The sequence below is a fragment of the Camellia sinensis genome, unplaced genomic scaffold (genome assembly GCF_055761805.1).
Source record: "Camellia sinensis isolate YWXY unplaced genomic scaffold, ASM5576180v1 Unanchor11, whole genome shotgun sequence".
In the NCBI taxonomy this organism is placed as follows: Eukaryota; Viridiplantae; Streptophyta; class Magnoliopsida; order Ericales; family Theaceae; genus Camellia; species Camellia sinensis.
In genome coordinates this window covers 5,875,211-5,899,850 of record NW_028128989.1, presented here as the reverse complement: position 1 = coordinate 5,899,850, position 24,640 = coordinate 5,875,211, and the positions used below count along the sequence as shown (strand labels likewise).

At 43.5% G+C, this 24,640-nt stretch overlaps 1 long non-coding RNA gene across 1 annotated transcript; it reads left to right on the top strand.

Moving 5' to 3' along the window:
* Positions 1 to 24,640, top strand: LOC145814507 (uncharacterized). Its single transcript, XR_014357848.1, has 3 exons — positions 1 to 404; positions 22,324 to 22,458; positions 24,353 to 24,640. It is a non-coding gene; the product is annotated as an uncharacterized LOC145814507 (long non-coding RNA).

Here is a 24,640-nt window from a genome sequence, read left to right as displayed (position 1 = left end):
TTTTTCAAATTTTCTCAAACCCTTTGGCGCCTATGATTTCTTTTCCTCTCTTCTCTCATTTTCACGTTCAAATCCCTCCCCCTCTCTCTCTCTCTCTCCACATCCACATCCACATCCACATCTCCATCTCCATCTCCATCTCCTTAAAACTATCTCCATCTCCTTAAAACTACATAGTTTTATTTATAAACCCTCTCTGGCAACAAACCATTTGGTTGCCAAAATGTGATATTTTCCTTGGTTTCCTCTCTACCCAACACACGACTGATTATCTCTCTCCCTCTCTCCCATATTGAGTCGCTCACTCTCTCACATCGCACACGATGCTCTTACTTCTTCACCGTTTGCCTTCATCTATGCCATTTCCATTGTTTTGCTCTGTCCCTCTGCAACAACAAACCCAGGTTAGTTTCTCTCTCTCTCTCTCAATTGTTGAGCCCTAAGTTGTTAGGGGTGATCAATTACCCGCACAAAAATCACCCATAATAGCCACAAATGGTGCAAGTTTGAACACCGTAATCTGAATTTCTTATGATTTTAATTTCTACCCATTAATCTGCTCATAGTTTTATGAATTGGGTTGATCTTGCTTTTTTGTATTGTTCTGTACAAGTTTGATGATTGGTTTGTAGTTTTACTGTAATATTTGATACCCTTGGACTAGAATTTATTTTAAGAGTTCTATTTTTTATTGTTTTATTTATTAATCTGACCCAGTTGTGATTTTTCTTTTCTTCATTGTTATCATGATTTTTATTAGTCTGTTAAATGGTTTTTTAATGAACTCTAGTATGCCACTGTAGACACCCCATTTTTGACCGTCCTCAAGACTTGGACGTCACCGTTTGAACACTCGGTGATTATCCTTGTTTGTGTTCGTTTGGAGTTCCCGGAGGCCTCGGCTCGCATGCCTTGCCTCAGGATCTCCGAACTCGACCGTTTAGTGTCTGGTTTTGCACCAAACACTTGCATCTTGCCTTGGAGGGGCAGAGTGGGGCTTGTAGACCATCCCCACCCATCACCGGCAGTGGCTAGATGCCACCGGCTGGTTTTTGCTGCCACCGGCAATATAGTTTGCCGGCCGGCACTCTTTGTTGCCGGTCAGCACTATTTGTTGCCGACCGGCACTCTTTTTGGCCAAGATGGCATTTTTTGCCGGCCGATTGCTGTTCATCTGCTTTTGCAGATATTTTTAGACAGCTGTATAGCTTTTGCTCCCCTCCATACACGTGTATGGAGGGATCTCCCTCTTGCAAAGCTTGTCTTGTAAGCTTTACAAGAGGCATATAGAGAGAAGCTCTCTCTAAGGCAAGAGAGAGAGCCTTTAGACATTTTTGAGGAGAGAAGATAGAGGAGAGCTCTGGTTTTTCCTAGGGTTAGGGTTAGATACACTCACCTATCTCTCTTTTCCTCTCATTTTGTACACTAGGTGTTTTGTGTCTCACTATTGCACACAAACACCTAGTGTTTCACCTTCCTCTTGGAGCTGAGGTTCTAAAGAGTGTGTTTTGAAGTTTTTGTCTTGGATTCAAGCTCAAGGAGGCCATTGGAGCATCTTTGTTGAAGAAGGCATCAAGGGTGAGATTCTAGTCCTTTTTTTTCCCCATTCTTGTATCAATTTTCTACTAGTCTTAGAGCTGTTTTTGTGATTATTGTATAACATAAAAAAGTTCTATTTTTAAGCCCTCTTTATTGTTTATTAAGAGTGTTTTGTTGTTTGAGGGGTGTTGACCACCCTTAGGCCTCAAAAGGCCTCATTTTGAGCCATTTTGTGCTAGCTCCGGGATTTTGGTGTTGAGGTCTCTTCACCACTGAAATATTGAGGGATTTCAGTGGTGAAGATGATGCTTTGAAGTCCCAAGAAGGAGAGGGCCACCCCCTCTCCTTGTTGTCCTTGAAAAGGACCTATTTTGGCCTCTTAAGGAAGCCTATGCTTGAGTGTGTGTTGAGCATATTTGGTTTGTTTTTCATGCTTATATATCCATGATATAACATGATTTCAAGTTGGTTTTGGAACTCCATGCATGTTTAGCATAGTTGCCATGTAATGCCCTATTTGTGCCTTAACATGTTCTAGGTTGTTAGCCTTTGTTGGAGCATGTTTTAGGCTTGTATTTGTGAAGTTTATGTGCTTATTTTGCCATGTTTTAGCTCTGTCCATAATCGTTTGGGTTGATCTTTGCATGCATTATATAGCTCCTTTGTATTTGGGCTTGTTGGCCTTGAGTATGTGCATGTGTAGCATGCCATCTTTGCATTGTTTTGGTGATTTGGAATCATCCTACATGCTATTTCAGTCCCATTTCCATGCTTGTTTGATTACCTTGCATGCCTCTTTAATGCTTTGAAAGCATGTGTTGCAATGCTCCATGTTTTGGTCATGGTGTATGCCTTTGTATTTGGGCCACTTAGATGCCATCTAAGGAGTCCTTTGGCCTTGTTTTAACATGCTAAAAATCTGTTTTTAGTTGTTTAATGCACGCCATGTTTGGTCATGATAAGTGTAGTTCAATGCCTTATTGATTTGCCTTGAACACTTGGACTATTTGTTGCATGCTTGACTTGATTTATAACTTGATTTGGCATCATTTTATAACATGATTTTAGGGCTCATGTCGCATGCTAATTTGTCCATGTTTCCTTCTTTCAAGTGTGCTTGAATGTTGTTTGATTTATGCTTAAGTGTTGGTCCTTATGTGCATGTGTGTGTGCATGCCATTTAGCCCTCACCTTTTAGCACAATGGCTACTGTTTTAGGCCTATTTTAGAGCTGCCTAATTCATGTATAAGTCCATCTTGCCATCCATTTGCATTGCCCTATGTATGCTTGCATGATTGCATAAGTGCCTTGCCATGTCGTGTCGCATTCCTAGCTTGTATGCCTAGGTTGCATTGCATCTTGCATGCATGCCTTGTCCCTTGACTTGGGTGATAGGGATTGGGAGTTTTGTTTGATTGGTTTGCATTGCATTTGAAACCAAAGTTGCATACTTGGTTCTTTGGGCCATCATGCATGGAAATGCGTGATTGGTGGTCCAAGAACCGAGGCACATGTCCCTTTGAGTCATTACAATGATAAGAGACATGGTTGGTGCATACATGCCTTGAAATATGCTGCCATGCCTTGTTTTGCCCTCTGTTGCTGTGAGTTGCAGGTTCTGCAGGAATACTCTGCCGACCGGCAGTGTAATGTGCCGACCGACACTATTTTCTCTGCCGACAGCTTCAACTTTGTGCCGATGGCCATACAACACTGCCGGTGGAAATTTCATCTAGCCGGTGATGATCCCCTCTGTCCGAGGATGTAGTCCTGAGGTTTTGACAACCTCCAGAGGAGGAAAGGGAGGAAAACAGAGGCAGCTTGCGCATGGCGGCGCGCTTCTCGAGACGTTTTACTGTTTTTCTAAATTAGTTAATTTGTTAATTAATTAATTTGTAATATTTAATTAGCTTGCGTAGTTAATTAATTTGTAATATTTATTCGGTCCCTCCGAGCGAGGGCAAATCTGTAATAAGTGTGTGTGGGTGGTGTGTATGTCTTCCAACCTCACTTCTTTCTTCCCTTTTACTTACCCGCTTTAATGGTTAGTATTAGGGCACGTTTAATTTAGCATACCTTATGCTATGCATGTGTGCATCCATGCATTTGTATTACATGCATTAGGCTCGGTACATCACGCTAACTGCATCAGTACTTCAATTCCGAACTGAATATGTGTTAATTGTGCATTTTCACATGACATGTCTAGGATTAGCCGAGCCTATCTTAGCGACATTTTGTATGCGATGCATTAGGCACTTCACATGGACTTGGATCATGCATGTTTGCTAACAAGTTCTTTGTTTTGGCACGGAGTACTATGTAAGTATTTCCGCTTTAGCATATCGCATGAGTGTGAATGTTACCATGACAGCATGCTTAACATGTGGCTAGATGCTTATGTGTTAAACTGTTTTGAATGCCTGTGGGTGAAGGCCGGATTGTTTGAGTTGGAAAAACTCGTTGAAATCCGTATTTTAGCCTACTTGCGAGTAGCAAATTCCAAAGCATTTTCAAACCAAACGGATATGCAATGTTTATTTCCAAATTAGGCAATCTAGTCTATACTTGTTTGCTGTGCGCATAACATAGTAATTCTAGGCTAATAAATGGAATAAGAACACGTAAAGTTTTCAAAAACGGATATCACGGTTAGTAGAGGCCGGTCTTCGGACCGGGCGAAAGGGGGTGCTCATAGCTGACCTTCCCCGATCGTACCCAAGCTCCCGAGCCGAGACAACTCCGGTGATGACGGACACGTGGCCTTCGGCACCGAGTCAGGGTTTCCTAAATTCTCCCATTTAAAAAATATTTAGGTGGCGACTCTGTATCTGGCAAAGCAGTCCATGTTTGGCACTACTTTTTCAAAAATCTGTTTCTCAAAACGATTTGCCAGATTTGGACTCTTTGGTTCAGATTAAGAACCGTGACACAAATCGAGTCCGAACTGTAGCACGAGGCCCCCTCCGCGGGCGCTGCTACAGTTTCTGGCGACTCTGCTGGGGAAATTTAGAGAGTTTGACTCGAACTCGTGATATCCTGTTTTGATCTCATTTATGTGTTTCTTTGCACTGCATGTGCATTGGTGCACCTAGGAACACAGTGTTTGCCATCTGCCATTCCTGAACGGTTTGCCGGAGGCTTGTCTTGTCAAGGCATGTCCATAAGGCTGACCGGCTATGGGCTCTGACAGTATGGGAACGCAAACCTCGGTTTTACCGGGGCACCCCTTTTCGACCATTCGACCTGGTGCATATTCGGATCCATAGTGACCATTCCAAGCTAGGACAGGTTGCTTACCCGATGCTAAGTTGTTTGAAACCGCTGTGTGCGTAGTGAAACCCTAGCTCCTGACAAAATAGGACAGGGAAACCCTACCCCAACATAGGATTGTTTTGTTCTCTTTTACTTGCTATGTGCTTTTAGAGTGTTGCTCTACAGGAACGCACATGTCAGTTTGCAAGTTTGAGTATCAAACCTGGGGACACCAGTATCAGTATCAGTTGTGAGAATCAGTTATCCGCGGGTATTGGTTCAGCTTTCGAGAACAGTGACTTCTGGGAACAGTGATCAGCCGTAGGGTACAGTTGTTTGGCTACACCCGTGATTGATCAGTTTGGGCTGAAATGCTGTCTGTTTTTCTTTCAGTTCAGAGAGTTGCAGAGTTGATACAGAATAGCCAGTGTCTCCCCCTTGCTGAGGCAAGATTTATGGCGGCACAAAGTTCAGAAGAAATTGTGGTTATGACAGCCGCACCGGAGCAGGGAACCACTCCGCAAAGTGAGGCCAGCATCAGTATGTCATATCCGCCCAGGATGCCCGTTGTGCACCCGGTCTGGACTCCCCAGTTATACCAGGCTCGTGAGCCCACCACCTTCGAATTGATGGGGATGATAGGCGACCTCCAAAGGTCTGTGGCAGACCTCGCCTATGGAATGTCGGCTTCACCGCCAGCGGCACCGTATGCCGGGAATTTTGTACCACAGGAGCCCCCGCTACTGGGGCGGATTGTGATAGAGCTCAGCCAGCCAGAGGTGGCTTCCGGCTATAGCCACGACATGCCAGCACCAACCCAGGCCCTCGATCAGGCTGAGGCCAAAGGAAAGGACAAGGCAAAGATAGACGCCGACCCCATTGAGCAACTGCTGTGGGCAGTCGAGGCTTTGAAGGCCAGAGGGATGAACAAGCAACAAACATCTGCAATAGTGACCAAAGCTGTAGATGATGCTTTCCCCGCTCTGATCAAAGGCAGTTCAAGCCAGACAGAAAACCGGGATGGGCCCCGTCATGCCCAGACAATTCCAGTAGCTCCCACCCCTGCACCGGGGAAGGTTCAAAAAGCCAAGGCAGCGCCAGCTGATCCTTTCGCCAGCGCATCTGGCAAGAATCCTCAAACTGCAAAGTACCTGCCCCGAGGGCGCAGGGTCTTTCACGACCTCCACATGCCTTTGTCTAGGGCATTGCTGATATTGGCGAAGAATGGGCATCTTAAGCCTTTGGAGTCCCGGCCACTCCCGAAGAATCTCCCCGCCACTCATGATGCTACCTTGTACTGCACGTACCATCAGCAGTCCGGTCACAGTACCGATGGATGTTCCCGCTTTCGTCATGAAGTGCAGGATTTGATTGATAACAAGGTTATCTTACCACCCACCTCAGGCAAGCCCGTCACCACTCAGTTGTTGGATTTCGAGGGCTCAGATACTGCGAGTATGTAAAGTGAACCGCCTGCGGGCAACATTTGGTGTAGTTTGGATGTAGCGTCTGGCACGCATTTTTGAGCATCGGTGAAACCGAGTTTTGTAAATCCTGGCTTGGATGTCGAGTCAGTCTTTTGTTTTGAGTCTGTCTCTTTGTCTTGAGTCAGTCTTTTTTGCTTAAGGGTCTGTCTGGTTGTATCGAGTCAGTCCCCGTTGTATATAATACCAGGTGATTCTGGGGTTGTTGTCCCGAACACCATTTTGTTTTGTAATTATTATCTGCTTTTTTTGTTTTGAGTCTGTTTCTGCCGAGGGGCCAGTTGCACCAACAGAGCCGATTGAAACAGCTGTTGCTATCTCAACCTTCATGCTTGCTTTCAGCATAAGGACCAGAGAATTTGAATGGGCTGACAGTACATCTCGCCTGCTCTCCTGTGTGCCCAAACTCATTGCATTAACCTAAATTTTTCAAAAAACAAACTTTTGAACACTGCGGTGATGAAAACGAAGAGGAAGGAATTCCTCGGGTTTTGCAAAATTTTGATCATTTTGAGAGAAAGAAAGGCGTGCTAAGCCTTTTTATGAATGAAATCATGCTTGTCGGCGTGAGTACTGAGAAGGACCCTGGCCTGATCCAGATTGGTTCCACACTATCTTCGGCGCGAGCGATTCGTCGCCTTCTTAAAAACTTTCAAAAGCAAATGTTTTACGCGGCCCTGCGAAGACCTGTGTGGAATCACTCTTGAGATTGCGCAGCCTAGGATCGCTCTCAGTCTCAAGATTCAACCTATTTGTCTTCCGAGTTTGAACCCGTTCAGAATGTTCAGAAAGTTCAACGGACAAACGCCATGGAGGCCCGTGTGACCAGTTTCGAAACAGCCCTCGAGCAGGAGGCACCAAAGCCGAATCAGAAGGAGTAGATCTCGTCGGAAGAAGCTCGTAGAGCAACCGGGATGGATTCTCCGCGAATCAGTGCAACAGCCGTTCTCCTAGATACAGAGAGGCTTCAATTTCAAAAAAACCATTTGGCATGGACTTGCTACACTTTTACCCTTTGAGAGGCTCGCTGGGCCGAAAACCTGGAAGGGCGGCCCAGGCAAAAGTTAGAGCAAGAGAAAAATACAACAAAAAAAGAGAAAAATACAAAAAGAAAGATTGAAAAAGAAGAAAAGAAAAAATAGAAAAGAAAAAGAAATGAAAAAGAAATAGAAAATGAAAAGAAGCTCGCAAGGTCGAAAACCCGCATTGGGCGCCTTGGCAAAAATAAGAGCCAAACAAAGTGAAGGTTAAAATACCCGAGTGGACCTTAACCGGAACTACGTAAGGCTTGATTCCCATGTTTGGGATACGTAGGCAACTTCATCATGAAGTCCAGCCCCCAACGCTTTCATAAGCGTCTCAGTCCATGCAATGGTTTCAATTTCGTTCCAAAGTCCAGTGGCCAACACCCTTCAAGGTGATTGTGTCCATATATGTGTTGTGACCGTCTTCGTCATCTCTGTGTCTAAGAGCTCGACCACCGCCAATGAAGACTGTCTGCGGATTGCTGCGGCACCATCCCAAACAAGGGGCAACTTTCCGTTGCCACAAGCCGTCGTGAGACGCCATTTAGACTAGGGGCAACTTTCCGTTGCCTCCCACCCTCCTTCAAACCAGGGGCAATTTTCCATTGCCTCCGAACCAAGGTTGCGCATCTCGAAGAGTAAGTTCCATGCTTGTTAAGCATCAGCTGTTTGAAAAATAGTTTTTGAAAATTTTTACTGAGATTGACTATTTTCTCGAAAACTATTTCATTTTCCAAAACTGGACCATTGTCTTGGACCCAAAAGGAAAATTTTCAGTGCTTGCGGCCTGACTCGCACGCTTTTCAAATCAAAAATTGAACAAGTACGTTAATCCGACTCTCATTTTGATCAAAACCGTTTTGGTAGAAAGCAAAAACGAAAGAATGGTTAAAATGATGAACTAGGGGCACAGTTGAGTCAGGCATTCTGTCTTTCCCCCGTCATCAACGTACTTGCCAGAAGAGCACGCTGCCCGCCGGAAGAAATAGCCGTGAGCTAACGATGTTGAGCATGAACCCACACCTTTCTATTTATCCATCAGTCACCCCGGGGAGGGATGAAAAATGAGAGATTGAAGAATAGAGAGGTGTAAGTTGAGAGAAAAGTGAGGAAAAGGGTTTTGAGAGAAAATCCGAGCTTGAGAGTCGAGTGATGTGAGGATCACAAATCAGAAAGGGTGGGAAAACAATACCCAGATTGAACTGGCTCCTCGTGGTCCGAGGTCTCCCATCTTCGTTTACGCGTCTGTGTGTCGTGTCTCTTTCATTCGACGGTCTCGTCTTTTGTTTTGAGTCTCTCCCGAGCGTGTCTCGTTGTGTTTAGGTCGTGTACCTCTTTGTTTGAGTCCTCCCCGCTGTGTTCAGTGTTGGGCTCGATATCCCGGTTTGAAAAACCCTCATTCGATTTCAAAAAAAATCGCTTATGCTCAGAATGCTGTGCCATTCTCTACATTTGAATGTGTTTTGACTCCAACCGGTTCCATCTTTGAGGTCCGTCCTGTCAGATTGGGCCGTTTGTTCAGAATTTGCCGTGTGCAGAATGAATCGAATGCTGTGTTATGGGCTGTGTGCAGATTAATCCCCAACAGAGTAAGGGCTGTGTGTTCAAGAATCAGGCAGTGGGTTGCTTGGGTTATTTTGCTGTTGGCTGTTTAGTTATCTGATTATTACAGTGCAAGTGTTCAATTTTCAGACAGCCAATCAGTTCCATTTACATTGAGGTGTAACATGATGAGATGCGATGCAATGCATGAAATGTGTAAATGCGAACACTTTTTCAGATAAAAAGTCTGTTTCATTTACTTAGCTTTTCAAATGTACAAGTTTTGGAAACAAAAATCTGCCTGCGGCAGTACAAGGTAATCTATCTACCAACCAAAAAGAAAAGTACAAGAAAGAAAGAAAAGATAGCAAAAATCTGCATCTATGTCCAGCGACTCCAAGGGCTGTCAGTCCGTCCTGGTCCTCTTCCTGGACGAAGGTCCAGGAGCATCATCAGCGTCGTCGTCAGAGCCCGAGCTAGAATCGCCTCCGGTCTCCCCCTCCGATGACCCTGCCTCCGCCTCTGACTCCTCGTCGTCATCATCGTCCGGGACTGGAGCTCGCGAGCTACTCCCGACGTGAGTACGCCCTCCCCTGGTACGGGGAAATATCCTGCCCTCCTCATCTCTCCCCCGAGCAGGGACAGAAGGTCTAGCTGGAGCACCTCCAGCCATGGGAATCTGGAAAGGAGGCTGAAAAGTACACAAAAGGGGAAATGCGTCAGTATGCCGTGAGCAGTTTAACAGTGCAGAATGCAGTGTGTGAGTACAGTGTAAGAATGTCGTGAGCAGTTTATCAATGCAGAATGCAGTGTGTGAGTACAGTGTAAGAATGCCGTGAGCAGTTGATCAGTGCAGAATGCAGTATATGAGTACAGTGTATGAATGCCGTGAGCAGTTTATCAGTACAGAGTTTAGTGCAGAATGCAGTGTATGCAGTGTTCAGATACTGTGAGATCAGTGTATCAGGTGTTGTGCCGTGCATCAGATTATGTAAAGCAGTGTATGAATGGTTTGAGGCCAGTGTCAGAAGGACATACCGGTATGCTGTAGATGGCTAGAAGGTCAAATGTCCGCTGGAGCATCCCCATCATCGAGGCATTCATCGCCAACGACTGACGGGTGTACTTAGAAGAAGCCTGCAAAAGTATCAGATGCATCAATATTCTGTGGAATATCAAGTAAACTGAAATGAATAACTGTACGAAGTGCAGTGATACATACCGGAGGTAGATCGGGGACATCAATGAGCTCGTGACCAGCCGGTGGAGGGGCGAAGGGGATCTGATAGGTCGACCCACCCTGCCCCTGGAAAGTCAGTACAGCGGGCAGGGCAGGCCAGCCAGCTCCTCGTCCTCCCCGCGCTCCACCCCTACCACGGACTCGGGCCCTCCTCGAAGATCCAGCCCCTGCTCCCGCTCCGGCTCCAGCCGCTGATGCTACAGGCCTGGCCCCCTCTGCTCGACGGCCGCTCAAGGGACGCATCAGGTACGTCCGCACGTACTCCTGATAGTCGCCGGTGCCTCGGAAGCCGGCCTCCTCCCAGCCGATGGAGTAATCATCCAGCTGCTCAGTGGTTAGCCCCTCAGTCTCCCTCATCTCTGCAGGAGGGTGAGCCGGGACTATCTGCTCAGGTAACCCGCGGGTCTGGCGTAGAAAACGCTCCCCCAGGTACCAAGCCCGACAGACCGGGCCCTCTAGCAAGATCCGGAAACGCGAGGTCTCCTCAGCACCAGGGAACCGACCCCGCATCGCCGACGGCAGCGAAGCCCATGGCCGCCATGTGATCTGAAAGTGACAGACAGTTTGTTATCTACTGTTATTGAAATATGCAGTGGGAAAGCGAAGCTAAATGAACTGAAAGTAAAGCATACCTCGGCCGGAGTGATGGTGTCGAAATATCGGCGGAAGAAGCCGAACGTCTCCCGTGGTCGCCGGGTGCATCTCCCGTCAAAGCGACTCGAGAACGGGACAGCCGGAGGAGGCTCCGCAACTGGCACAGGTGCAAGCCTAGGGAAGTAGGCATAAACCCACAACTGCAAAATAGATGTCAGTATGACTATCAGAAAAAGCAGAATATACAGAATGAAGCAGAAATGGCAGAGCCGTGTGTTGAGCCGTGTATTGTGTGCAGTGTACAGTGTGAGCAGTGTACAGTCAGTGTAAAGCAGAATGTATGTGTGTGCCGTGTGTACAGTATACAGCAAGTATAGAGCAGACTATAGTGTGAGCAGTGTACAGAGTACAGAAAGTACGAGACAGGAATGAAAAAAGCGGGGAAGAGATGTACCTCCCAAGCTCGCCAGTAACCTCCAAGCAGCTGGCCGCTGCCACGAGAAGCCGAGCTCATATAGCCGTACAGGGTGGCTAGAGCGGCGCCGCCCCAGTCATAGTGCAAGATGTCCCGGACGTCCACCAGTGCGCTGAGGAGACAGAGAGGCACGGTGTTCGCCCGGTCGGCGAAGATAGTAGTCCCGAACAGGAACATGAGGAAGCCGCGGGCATACCTCTCCACGTCCTCCTCGGTCATCTGCACCTCCTCCCCTAATGCGGGCTGGACCCTGAACTGTGCCTCGAACCAGGAGTATCGGACGAAGCCTGGACGAGCTAGCGGTGGCGCCTCCCCCAGTAGATGGACCTGAGCGGCGGTCCACTCATCCATGTCGGTGTCGAAGGGGATCGGATCACCCCCTACCCCGATGTCTGTGAGCATCGAGAAGTCATAAGGGGTCATCGTCATGTCCCCTGCAGCAGAAAAATGGAAAGAATCGGTGGTGTCCCACCACCTCTCCGCCAAAGCGGCGAGAAGAGGTCTGCATGTGGAGAGCCTAGAGAGCCCTCGGCAGAAGGTGCCGAAGCCCGCTCGGTCCACGATGCGCTGGACCGCATCAGGGAGCTCGTCATACCACTCCCGAGCACCAGTATTCCCATACCCGCGAATGGTATGGAAACCCTCCTGCAAACAGAAAATGACAATTGCAAGACAACATTCAAAATGCAGTTGTGAAAAGACAGATATGGCATGTATGCAAGTTTGTCAGATTCAGGCAAATACCGGGTGCCGGTGTGCTTACAGTAAAATACGTGTGCTGTGTCAGCGTGTTTGGGTGTTTCAGAACAGATGTAGCATGTGTGCAAATCTAACAGATTCAGACAAATACTGGGTACCAGTGTATGTGCAGTAGAATACAGTGGGTGCCGTGTGTTTGGGTGATTCAGGACTAGTGCAGTGTGTGTGCATGTGTCAGTCTCAAGCAGATATCAGTTGTATGTATGTTTACAGTCAACTACGGTCTACGGCATATCAGATTTCAGCAATTAGAGAATACAGCTAACTATGGCAGTTTTGTATCCTACATTACAGAAAGTAAAGCAGAAGATGAAGAGTTACCTCGGAAGTGCCGAATGAAAGGTGGGAGGTAGGCTCGCGTAGTAGTAGCTCAGGCGCCGCGTACCTCTCAAAGCTCCGGAACTGACGCAGGCCGTCTGGGGGCAGAACGTGGATCGCCGGCCGGTAGGTCGCCGGGTCGAACGGGCGCTCGCTCAGTGGTAAGAGCTCGACCCCGGGATCCATCTCGTGGTCCGGGGGAGTCCCGCCACGTGGAATGTCGTCCGCCATGTAGAGAGTGGTGTGAAAATGGCCGGAAAAGGGAAAACCGAGCCGGAATGCGAAGAGTCAACTGAAAAGTCAACTCCCGAGAGGGTCGGAAATGGCCGGGAAGGCCGGAATGTGAAAAGGCACGGAAATGAAGAGGAAAGTGAGGGGAACGAACCCCGAAAAGGCGAGAACGCCGAACGAGGCACCGAAACGAGAATGTGATCGGTGGAAAATGTCCGAAACGCGAAGAGGATCGCGAATCCGACGACGAAACGGGCGTAGAACGCGAAGAAACGGGCGAAAAATAAGAGAGAAGCACTCTAGGGAGAGAGAACAAAGGTTTTCGGCGGTGGAGAAGTGAGAAAATAGGGCATGAAGCCCTATTTTATAACACCCAAGGTGAAAAGACAAAACTGCCCCGCACCAGCAACTGTTTGCCGGTCGGCACTTTTTTGTGCCGGTCGGCACTTTTTTGTGCCGATGGAATTGTTTTTGTGCCGATGGCCAGCCGGTGGCCTCATCTTTCGGCCGGTGGGGTTCCCACAGCCTTGTTTAGGCCATTTGAGCTGTTTTGGGTCTTTATAGCTCAAGAAAGTGCAAGAAAGTGCATCTCCGACATTCAACCGGCCTCCGTTTTGACCGCGGGCCGTGTCTCCAGTGCGTGGCACTCGAATTCATGCAAGGTGTATCCTTTTTGTATCCTTTTAAATTCAAAAGTTGCCCCATGTGTGTTGCGCGAGTTCATCACACTACTTCTGTGCATTGCATCGCGCTGTCATGCGCCACACATTTGCATTGTTATGCACATGTTACATGCGTTGCAACACGCACCCCTTTGCATTGTCGTGCACATTTCTCATGCATCATCATTGCATTTCCATTCCATGCATTGTCATGCATTCCGGAATACGTGCGTTGTTGCGCATTTAAGCCCATTTACACTCCGTGTGGCATGCATGTCACACTTGGCATCGCACTGTTTTGTGCATTTCAAACTTCGCGCTGTTCTGCGCATCGCACTGTTTTGTGCATTTCAAACTTCGCGCTGTTCTGCGCATTGCACTGTTTTGTGCATTTCAAACTTCGCGCTGTTCTGCGCATTGCACTGTTTTGTGCATTTCAAACTTCGCGCTGTTCTGCGCATCGCACTGTTTTGTGCATTTCAAACTTCGCGCTGTTCTGCGCATCGCACTGTTTTGTGCATTTCAAACTTCGCGCTGTTCTGCGCATTGCACTGTTTTGTGCATTTCAAATCTCGCGCTGTTCTGCGCATTGCACTGTTTTGTGCACTTCAAAATTGTTCGCGCTGTTCTGCGCATTGCACTGTTTTGTGCATCTCAAACCTCGCGCTGTTCTGCGCATCGCACTGTTTTGTGCATTTCAAACTTCGCGCTGTTCTGCGCATTGCATTGTTTTGTGCATTTCAAACCTCGCGCTATTCTGCGCATTGCACTGTTTTGTGCATTTCAATTTCGCGTTGTTTTGCGCATCTCATTGCATTTTGCATGCATTACCATCGCACTGTCCTGTGCACTCGCGTTGCCTAACGCATTGCGCCATTTTGCGCATCATACTGTCGTGCAATACCGCCGGTCTGGCGAGACCTTAAACACACACGGTCTGGCGAGACCTTAAACACGCATGGTCTGGCGAGACCTTAAACACGTACGGTCTAGGAGACCTTAAATCCTTGGAAGGTGTAAGACCTTTAGTTCGCATTGTCGTACACTTCGAGAGCCGCGTGTTGTCGCGCATTCCATGCAACATGCATCACTTGCATCATTTGCATTTCAAAAAAAACAAAAACAAAAAAAAAACGTGCATAGTCATGCATACATTTTGCATTCCGGTCTAGGAGACCTTAAATCCTCTGAAGGTGCAATTCCTTCGGTGTTTGTCGTGCCCGAACGACTTTTCGGTGGTCTGGTAAAGCCACCTGTCTGTGCTTGCGATGAGTTCCTAGAAGACCAACTGGGACGGTGGAAACTAGAGTTCGAACGGCTTATGCCTAGAACGCAAAGGTTCGGGAGTTCCGAGACTAAAGTCTGGTTTAAATACCCAGAGGTTTACCCTCGGCTTGAAATCTGTATGGAAGCCCCATAGGTTGTGACGGCTTGTCTATGCCTCAGTTCTGGATACTGAACCAACCTAGTATACCGCCCTGTTGGTAAGATAGGGAAAGTTGCAATCATAGTCATTGCATCATAGTGCATTGTCATGCATTTCCATTGTAGCTCGCATGCATCCATTGCATTTTCCCCAGTAGGTCGCATTGCACTGCATTGTCATGCATGTTGTAAATATCCATTCCATTGCATATTTGTAGATATTGCATTGTAGATTGCATGCATTCATTGCATCACCTTCCGCCTTTGGCTTGCGCCTTTCCAGGTTGAGCTTGGTCTGGTATGTGCCCTTACTTTTCATGTTAAAACACAGTTCTGCATGTGTATCGCGCCGATTCCACGTTGATATGTTGGTTGAGGGTTGCGGCACCTTTTCTGTGTTACACATGGCTCGTACGTGTGCATGCCTTTCCTAGGCAAGATTTGGTTTGGCTTGCGTGCCATATCCATTGTATCCATATCCATTCCATTGCATATTTGTAGATATTGCATTGTAGATTGCATGCATTCATTGCATCACCTTCCGCCTTTGGCTTGCGCCTTTCCAGGTTGAGCTTGGTCCGGTATGTGCCCTTACTTTTCATGTTAAAACACAGTTCTGTATGTGTATCGCGCCGATTCCACGTTGATATGTTGGTTGAGGGTTGCGGCACCTTTTCTGTGTTACACATGGCTTGTATGTATGCATGCCTTTCCTAAGCAAGATTTGGTTTGGCCTGCGTGTCATATTCATCCATTACATTGTAGTGTAATTTTTGCATCCGACATTAGGATCGTAGTCCTTTCTCCAGCGGGTTGTTTCCCCACTTATGTCAATTCCACCCAATGCTTGTTCTTGCGTCTGTCTACAATACTCATAGTTTAGTTGACCGTTCTATGGTAGACAGACTTGTTACCTCCATCAATCTATTTGACATAGGTGTGGTTTCGAACCGTTCGTGATTGGATCACGATTCAAATGCTTTGCATGTAGCTTGCATTGTTTCAAATACATTGCATCTTCATTTGCATTGTTTATACATTGTTTTGTATATATTGCATGTCGTCTTGCATCCATTTTGCATTGTCATGCATGTTGCTAACAATATTGTACCTGTTAAGTTTGTTTTCTTTTCAGGCACGATATTGTATGTACGGTTCATTTGAAGCTGGTGCAACCAGACGAGCCGCACAGGTATTGTATCTCTCGAGTGAGACGTATTGAGAATTCCATAATTCTCTTACATCCTTTCTGTATTGTAGTGTAGTTTGGTTTGCTAGCTTAAAATTGTCGTATGTTTGCTTCATTACAGCTTTCTTTGCATGATCATAAGTATGCTCGGCTCCGTGCATTGTCTTGCATTTTGCCCCTGCCTTCGGGCGCATACCTTATTTTGTCTTGTATGATTGTCTAAGTCTTCGGCCTTGTCAAAAATGGGTCGTCTCTGGGCTTTGACATTCACTCCCGTCATTGTTATGACTTTCGAGTTCTGTCAAAGAGGGGCAACTGTAGACACCCCATTTTTGACCGTCCTCAAGACTTGGACGTCACCGTTTGAACACTCGGTGATTATCCTTGTTTGTGTTCGTTTGGAGTTCCCGGAGGCCTCGGCTCGCATGCCTTGCCTCAGGATCTCCGAACTCGACCGTTTAGTGTCTGGTTTTGCACCAAACACTTGCATCTTGCCTTGGAGGGGCAGAGTGGGGCTTGTAGACCATCCCCACCCATCACCGGCAGTGGCTAGATGCCACCGGCTGGTTTTTGCTGCCACCGGCAATATAGTTTGCCGGCCGGCACTCTTTGTTGCCGGTCAGCACTATTTGTTGCCGACCGGCACTCTTTTTGGCCAAGATGGCATTTTTTGCCGGCCGATTGCTATTCATCTGCTTTTGCAGATATTTTTAGACAGCTGTATAGCTTTTGCTCCCCTCATACACGTGTATGGAGGGATCTCCCTCTTGCAAAGCTTGTCTTGTAAGCTTTACAAGAGGCATATAGAGAGAAGCTCTCTCTAAGGCAAGAGAGAGAGCCTTTAGACATTTTTGAGGAGAGAAGACAGAGGAGAGCTCTGGTTTTTCCTAGGGTTAGGGTTAGATACACTCACCTATCTCTCTTTTCCTCTCATTTTGTACACTAGGTGTTTTGTGTCTCACTATTGCACACAAACACCTAGTGTTTCACCTTCCTCTTGGAGCTGAGGTTCTAAAGAGTGTGTTTTGAAGTTTTTGTCTTGGATTCAAGCTCAAGGAGGCCATTGGAGCATCTTTGTTGAAGAAGGCATCAAGGGTGAGATTCTAGTCCTTTTTTTTCCCCATTCTTGTATCAATTTTCTACTAGTCTTAGAGCTGTTTTTGTGATTATTGTATAACATAAAAAAGTTCTATTTTTAAGCCCTCTTTATTGTTTATTAAGAGTGTTTTGTTGTTTGAGGGGTGTTGACCACCCTTAGGCCTCAAAAGGCCTCATTTTGAGCCATTTTGTGCTAGCTCCGGGATTTTGGTGTTGAGGTCTCTTCACCACTGAAATCTTGAGGGATTTCAGTGGTGAAGATGATGCTTTGAAGTCCCAAGAAGGAGAGGGCCACCCCCTCTCCTTGTTGTCCTTGAAAAGGACCTATTTTGGCCTCTTAAGGAAGCCTATGCTTGAGTGTGTGTTGAGCATATTTGGTTTGTTTTTCATGCTTATATATCCATGATATAACATGATTTCAAGTTGGTTTTGGAACTCCATGCATGTTTAGCATAGTTGCCATGTAATGCCCTATTTGTGCCTTAACATGTTCTAGGTTGTTAGCCTTTGTTGGAGCATGTTTTAGGCTTGTATTTGTGAAGTTTATGTGCTTATTTTGCCATGTTTTAGCTCTGTCCATAATCGTTTGGGTTGATCTTTGCATGCATTATATAGCTCCTTTGTATTTGGGCTTGTTGGCCTTGAGTATGTGCATGTGTAGCATGCCATCTTTGCATTGTTTTGGTGATTTGGAATCATCCTACATGCTATTTCAGTCCCATTTCCATGCTTGTTTGATTACCTTGCATGCCTCTTTAATGCTTTGAAAGCATGTGTTGCAATGCTCCATGTTTTGGTCATGGTGTATGCCTTTGTATTTGGGCCACTTAGATGCCATCTAAGGAGTTCTTTGGCCTTGTTTTAACATGCTAAAAATCTGTTTTTAGTTGTTTAATGCACGCCATGTTTGGTCATGATAAGTGTAGTTCAATGCCTTATTGATTTGCCTTGAACACTTGGACTATTTGTTGCATGCTTGACTTGATTTATAACTTGATTTGGCATCATTTTATAACATGATTTTAGGGCTCATGTCGCATGCTAATTTGTCCATGTTTCCTTCTTTCAAGTGTGCTTGAATGTTGTTTGATTTATGCTTAAGTGTTGGTCCTTATGTGCATGTGTGTGTGCATGCCATTTAGCCCTCACCTTTTAGCACAATGGCTACTGTTTTAGGCCTATTTTAGAGCTGCCTAATTCATGTATAAGTCCATCTTGCCATCCATTTGCATTGCCCTATGTATGCTTGCATGATTGCATAAGTGCCTTGCCATGTCGTGTCGCATTCCTAGCTTGTATGCCTAGGTTGCATTGCATCTTGCATGCATGCCTTGTCCCTTGACTTGGGTGATAGGGATTGGGAGTTTTGTTTGATTGGTTTGCATTGCATTTGAAACCAAAGTTGCATACTTGGTTCTTTGGGCCATCATGCATGGAAATGCGTGATTGGTGGTCCAAGAACCGAGGCACATGTCCCTTTGAGTCATTACAATGATAAGAGACATGGTTGGTGCATACATGCCTTGAAATATGCTGCCATGCCTTGTTTTGCCCTCTGTTGCTGTGAGTTGCAGGTTCTGCAGGAATACTCTGCCGACCGGCAGTGTAATGTGCCGACCGGCACTATTTTCTCTGCCGACAGCTTCAACTTTGTGCCGATGGCCATACAACACTGCCGGTGGAAATTTCATCTAGCCGGTGATGATCCCCTCTGTCCGAGGATGTAGTCCTGAGGTTTTGACAACCTCCAGAGGAGGAAAGGGAGGAAAACAGAGGCAGCTTGCGCATGGCGGCGCGCTTCTCGAGACGTTTTACTGTTTTCCTAAATTAGTTAATTTGTTAATTAATTAATTTGTAATATTTAATTAGCTTGCGTAGTTAATTAATTTGTAATATTTATTCGGTCCCTCCGAGCGAGGGCAAATCTGTAATAAGTGTGTGTGGGTGGTGTGTATGTCTTCCAACCTCACTTCTTTCTTCCCTTTTACTTACCCGCTTTAATGGTTAGTATTAGGGCACGTTTAATTTAGCATACCTTATGCTATGCATGTGTGCATCCATGCATTTGTATTACATGCATTAGGCTCGGTACATCACGCTAACTGCATCAGTACTTCAATTCCGAACTGAATATGTGTTAATTGTGCATTTTCACATGACATGTCTAGGATTAGCCGAGCCTATCTTAGCGACATTTTGTATGCGATGCATTAGGCACTTCACATGGACTTGGATCATGCATGTTTGCTAACAAGTTCTTTGTTTTGGCACGGAGTACTATGTAAGTATTTCCGCTTTAGCATATCGCATGAGTGTGAATGTTACCATGACAGCATGCTTAACATGTGGCTAGATGCTTATGTGTTAAACTGTTTTGAATGCCTGTGGGTGAAGGCCGGATTGTTTGAGTTGGAAAAACTCGTTGAAATCCGTATTTTAGCCTACTTGCGAGTAGCAAATTCCAAAGCATTTTCAAACCAAACGGATATGCAATGTTTATTTCCAAATTAGGCAATCTAGTCTATACTTGTTTGCTGTGCGCATAACATAGTAATTCTAGGCTAATAAATGGAATAAGAACACGTAAAGTTTTCAAAAACGGATATCACGGTTAGTAGAGGCCGGTCTTCGGACCGGGCGAAAGGGGGTGCTCATAGCTGACCTTCCCCGATCGTACCCAAGCTCCCGAGCCGAGACAACTCCGGTGATGACGGACACGTGGCCTTCGGCACCGAGTCAGGGTTTCCTAAATTCTCCCATTTAAAAAATATTTAGGTGGCGACTCTGTATCTGGCAAAGCAGTCCATGTTTGGCACTACTTTTTCAAAAATCTGTTTCTCAAAACGATTTGCCAGATTTGGACTCTTTGGTTCAGATTAAGAACCGTGACACAAATCGAGTCCGAACTGTAGCACGAGGCCCCCTCCGCGGGCGCTGCTACAGCCACCAAGATGTTTGTTGAAAGACCTCAAAGAAACTGAGTGGTAAAGATTTTTGAAATAAATTTGAGTATATTTTAAGAAAAAAAAAACTGTTAAAATTAGAGTTTATGGTTTAAGAATTGAAGATCAAATTTGTTAGCAATCGTCCTTCTATTTGGAACCAACCATGGCTGTTCCCAAAGCAGTTAACCAACACCAGAGTACTATATCCCTTTGTGGATTTTGTTGCTTCGAATTTGTTGAGAAAATTGTGGGATAGTACACTTATACCCACCATTGGAGCACAAATTGCTCCAGCACTCACTGCTCTCTCAAAATTGGGTTTGGTTCTCTCTCTCTCTCTCTCTCTCTCTCTCTCTCTCTTGTGGGTTGAGAGGGAGGATTGAGATTGGAAATACTGTTTCAAAAAATTGCACATCAACTGTTTGATCAAATTCCTATAAGGCCATTTGAATTTGGTGTTGTAGGTATTGGAGGTGGGTGATTGATGGTGGGTGGGAGTATGAATTTCAAAATTGTATCAATTTTTTTCCTAGGTTTTTGCGATTCATAGACACAAATGGCATTCTTAGAAAACATGTATTCCTCCATTCCAAAACCTTCTTTTTACAACATGAGCTCTGAAAAAACCATGGTTTACAATAACTAACATAAGCAATTTTTTGAATGTTCATATATATATATATATATATATTTCATAATTTTTGTGATTCTCTATAAATTATTCAATTGGTTGTGGTTAGTAGTTAAAGTGCATATAGGAAATCATCTAGATTGTAGAAATTATTCAGCTTGTTTGGTTCTGGTTTTCATAAAACAGTTTTCAGAAAATTCTACCTTTTTATTTTCCGTATTTTAATGTTTTCAATGAATTTTGTTAACATTTTAAGCAATTTTTTTTTTTTTAAAAAAAATTTAGACACACCTAATGTAAATACACTTAAATGGTATAATATTTGTAAAAAAAATATTTAGAAAATACACTAAATACCAAAAAAAATACAAACAAAAAAATAAATAAAAATTCAGTACATTTTTTGTATTTTTGTGTATTTGTTAAGGAAAATGCCCCAGACCCCCAGTGGGGGTGACCCCCACCACCCCCATTGTTTTTTGATTGGTCCATAATATATATATATATATATATATATATATATATATATTTGTTTTCCACTTGCTTCTGATTGGTCCATAATATATATATATATATATATTTTTTCTTTTCCACTTGCTGCCCCCTACGTGGAGGTAGGGGTGCTGGGGGTCACCCCCACTGGGGGTCCCCAGTACGGTTGATTTATTAATTTTTTAAAATATTTTTTCACAAATATTTTACTATTTAGATACATCTAAGTAAGGTGCATCTAAAAAAGTAAAAAAATTGCATAAAATTTAAAAAATATTCACTAAAAACAAGAAAATAAGAAAAATAAAAAATTGAATTCAAATAACTGAAACCAAACACACTGATTGGTAATCTGATGAGAATTTATAAATCTAATAGTTGAAAACCTTTCTACTTGCTCATTGGTTTATGAATTGGCACTGCTTAGATGGTGAGGCCATCTTTTTGTAATTCCATGTTCTAGTTATGGCGTCATAGTTATGTATTTATGAGTCAAATTGTATTTTACTTTGCAGATACGTAATATTTAATTATTTTTTCCTCTAACCTTGCAAAAAGTTGAAACATTTTATGGGTCTGTTTGTTTTGGGTTATAGGGGATAAGATTGGATTAAAATAGATGTGGAGTCCATTAATATTGTGTTTGTTTGCAAAATGGAGAAAGAGATTTACAATACCTTGGGAGTATGATAAGCCTCTATGGATGGGATTAGTAGTCTCTGTGAGAGATGGCATTAGAAAAACAATCCATTGGGATTAGAGGGGGATTTACTATTTTACTCTCTATTATCCTACCTAATTGATTCACTCTACTTTATTAGTATAGTCTTTTCTCTATCTTTTTTTTTTTATAATTATTCCATCATTTTTTACTCCACAATTCTTTATATAAAATAATTTAATATAAAAATAATTTTTAATATAAAAATATAATAGTATAATAATATTTATACCAAAAAATATTATATTAAAAAAAATAGTACCAAAAAATATATATTTGTGAAATATAATTTTAATATTTATAAAATATTTTTTTAATATTAAAATATGTAATGCGTTTATTAGTCAGTATAAGCCCAAATTTGATAGTAATGCAACAAGGGTATTTATGAAATTTTATATGGTTAATTTCACTCCTATCTTTCAAAACAAATAGGAACTATTGCTAGTTCATTGGTTATCAAACAAGCACAATTTTTCTTAGTCCCCTCACTAACAATCTCCTCACTAATAATCTTCCCACTAATAATCCCAACCAATTTATCTCTGAAAACAAGCAGGCCCTATATATACATATAAACTATGTGTTCTATATAATCTATAATAGTTGTCCTTTTCTATTTGTTTCCTTATAGTGGCTTTGACTTTTATATTTGTTTGTTTGGTTCTAATAAAATTTGTGGCTACTACCAAAATAGGAAGGAGTTTGGGGAGCAACGACTTGCAGGTGAGCAAAACGAGAAGAAGATGGAAGAGCAGGGACAACATATTGCAAATATACAATCCATGATGTCATAGTACTTAAAGCACTGTCGTGGAGGACCGTCTATTTGGTACATATACATATATATATATATATATATATATATATATATATATATCTTAGAAAATTCAATTTATAAAAAAATAAATGTGAAAAAGTACCTGACAACGGATGATTTTTTTTTTTTGGGGGGGGGGATTATAAAATAGCCATCAAGTAGTTGAAGGAACGGCATGGGAGAGCTAACGGTATGTTGATAAGACATATGCTTAGAGAATTAGAGCAGAAAATGTGAAAACTTAACTAAAAACGGGTTGTTCGAGGAAAAAATTATGAAACAGTCACCAAACAGCCGAATGAATGGCACAAGCACCTTGCCTAAGCCTTTGTAGACTTGGGAGAGCTAACGTATGTTGATAGGACGTATGATTACAGAGCTAGCACAAAAAAATGTGAAAATGTAACCGAAAATGAGCCATTTGGTAGCAAAATTATGAACCAGTCGCCAAACAGCCCAAGAAACTACATCGACATCTCACCTAACTATAATCAAACTTTGGAGAGTTAATGACGTGTCTATAGGATGTACGGATAGAGAATTAGCGCAGAAAATATGAAAATATAGTTGAAAATGAGCCGTTTAGGGGCAAACTTTTTCAAGCAGCCACCAGACAACCCAAGAAACAACCTAGACACCTCACCTAACTATAATCAACCTTGTGAGAGCCGACACGTCTATAGGATGTGTGGATAGAGAATTAGCATAGAAAATGTGAAAATGTAATAAAAAACGAGCCGTTTGGGGGAAAAATTGTAAAGCAACCACCAAACAGCACAAGAAATAGAATGAACACCTCACCTAACTATAATCAAACTTGCGAGAGTCGACGGCACGTCTATAGGACGTATGGATAGAGAATTAGCACAGAATATGTGAAAATGTAACTGAAAATGAGCCATTTGGGGGCGAAATTTTAAACCAGCCACCAAATAGCCAAAGAAATAGCATAGGCACTTCATCTAACTATAATCAAACTTATGAGACCCGAAGGCGCGTCTATAGGATGTACCATTGGAGAATTAGAGAAAAAAATGTGAACAATTAACCGAAAATGGGTCGTTTAGGGGTGAAATTATAAAACAACCACCAGAGTTAGTGTCAGATTTGTTACTTTGGTGGTATGGTAGCAAGTTAAGCATTTGAGAAAACTAATCTGGGAAGCAATTCCACTTGCAGTCCTTTGGACTCTCTGGATTTCAAGAAATGGAAAATTTTCCAATAAAAAAGAACCTGTTTTGGCTGAGCTTGTGCTTGTGGAAAGTATAAGGATCAAAGTGGCAACATGGGTGAAGTTCTCAATTAATGGTTTTTTGTTTTGTTTGGATGGACTCAAGAATATCAAGGTGAAAGGTTGCATTAAATGAAGCTGTCCAAACCCTCCTAATCACTCCATCACTGTTGTGCCCTGTTTCATTTAGCTACTAATACTTGCTGCCCTCTCTTCGTAGTGTCCTGCATGTCTGTACATGTGGCTGGGTATGATTATTTTTGTGGTCTGTTTCAGAGCATCTGTTGTTTTTATTTTTATTTCTACTTAGTTGTACAGGTATGAGATGCTTTACTCTTTATGTTTTGTTGGCAGCCCACCGACCCCCGATGGTGTGTTTGCACATGATTGGGCACATATTTTGGTGCCAATCTATTTGGGATTGAATTGTGTTGCTATAATGCAAATTGTATCCATCACTTTGATGTATTATCAATATGTATTCTGGTTATCATCAATAAAATTATCTTCATTTTGCTGATCCAAAAAAAGAAAAAAGAAAAGCACGGTTGGTAAAGCTGATGGCTAGTCAATACAATGTCCGAATACATAATTAGTATTATACTTGTAAATTTGAAGAGTTATATAAGTGTATTCAATAAACACTAATTGTTATTTTATTTCTTTTTTTTACAGATGGATAGTGGAATCACTTGCTGTTGGATTTATTAGTTGTTTTATTTGGATGTTATGAAGTTTGCGTTGACTACTTTGTCTTAATTTGGATGTTATGATGTAATTTGCTTGAATGTTCATTTTGTTTGATAAGGATATACATACTTTGTGGAGTTACACTAGTTATTGTTGGATGTTTGGTGGAATTGTACAAGTTATAACTTTTGGATATTTTGTGGATATTGCACTATTTTATTGTATTAGGATGAAATTATTTGTAATAATGAATGGATATTTTCATTTTGTTAA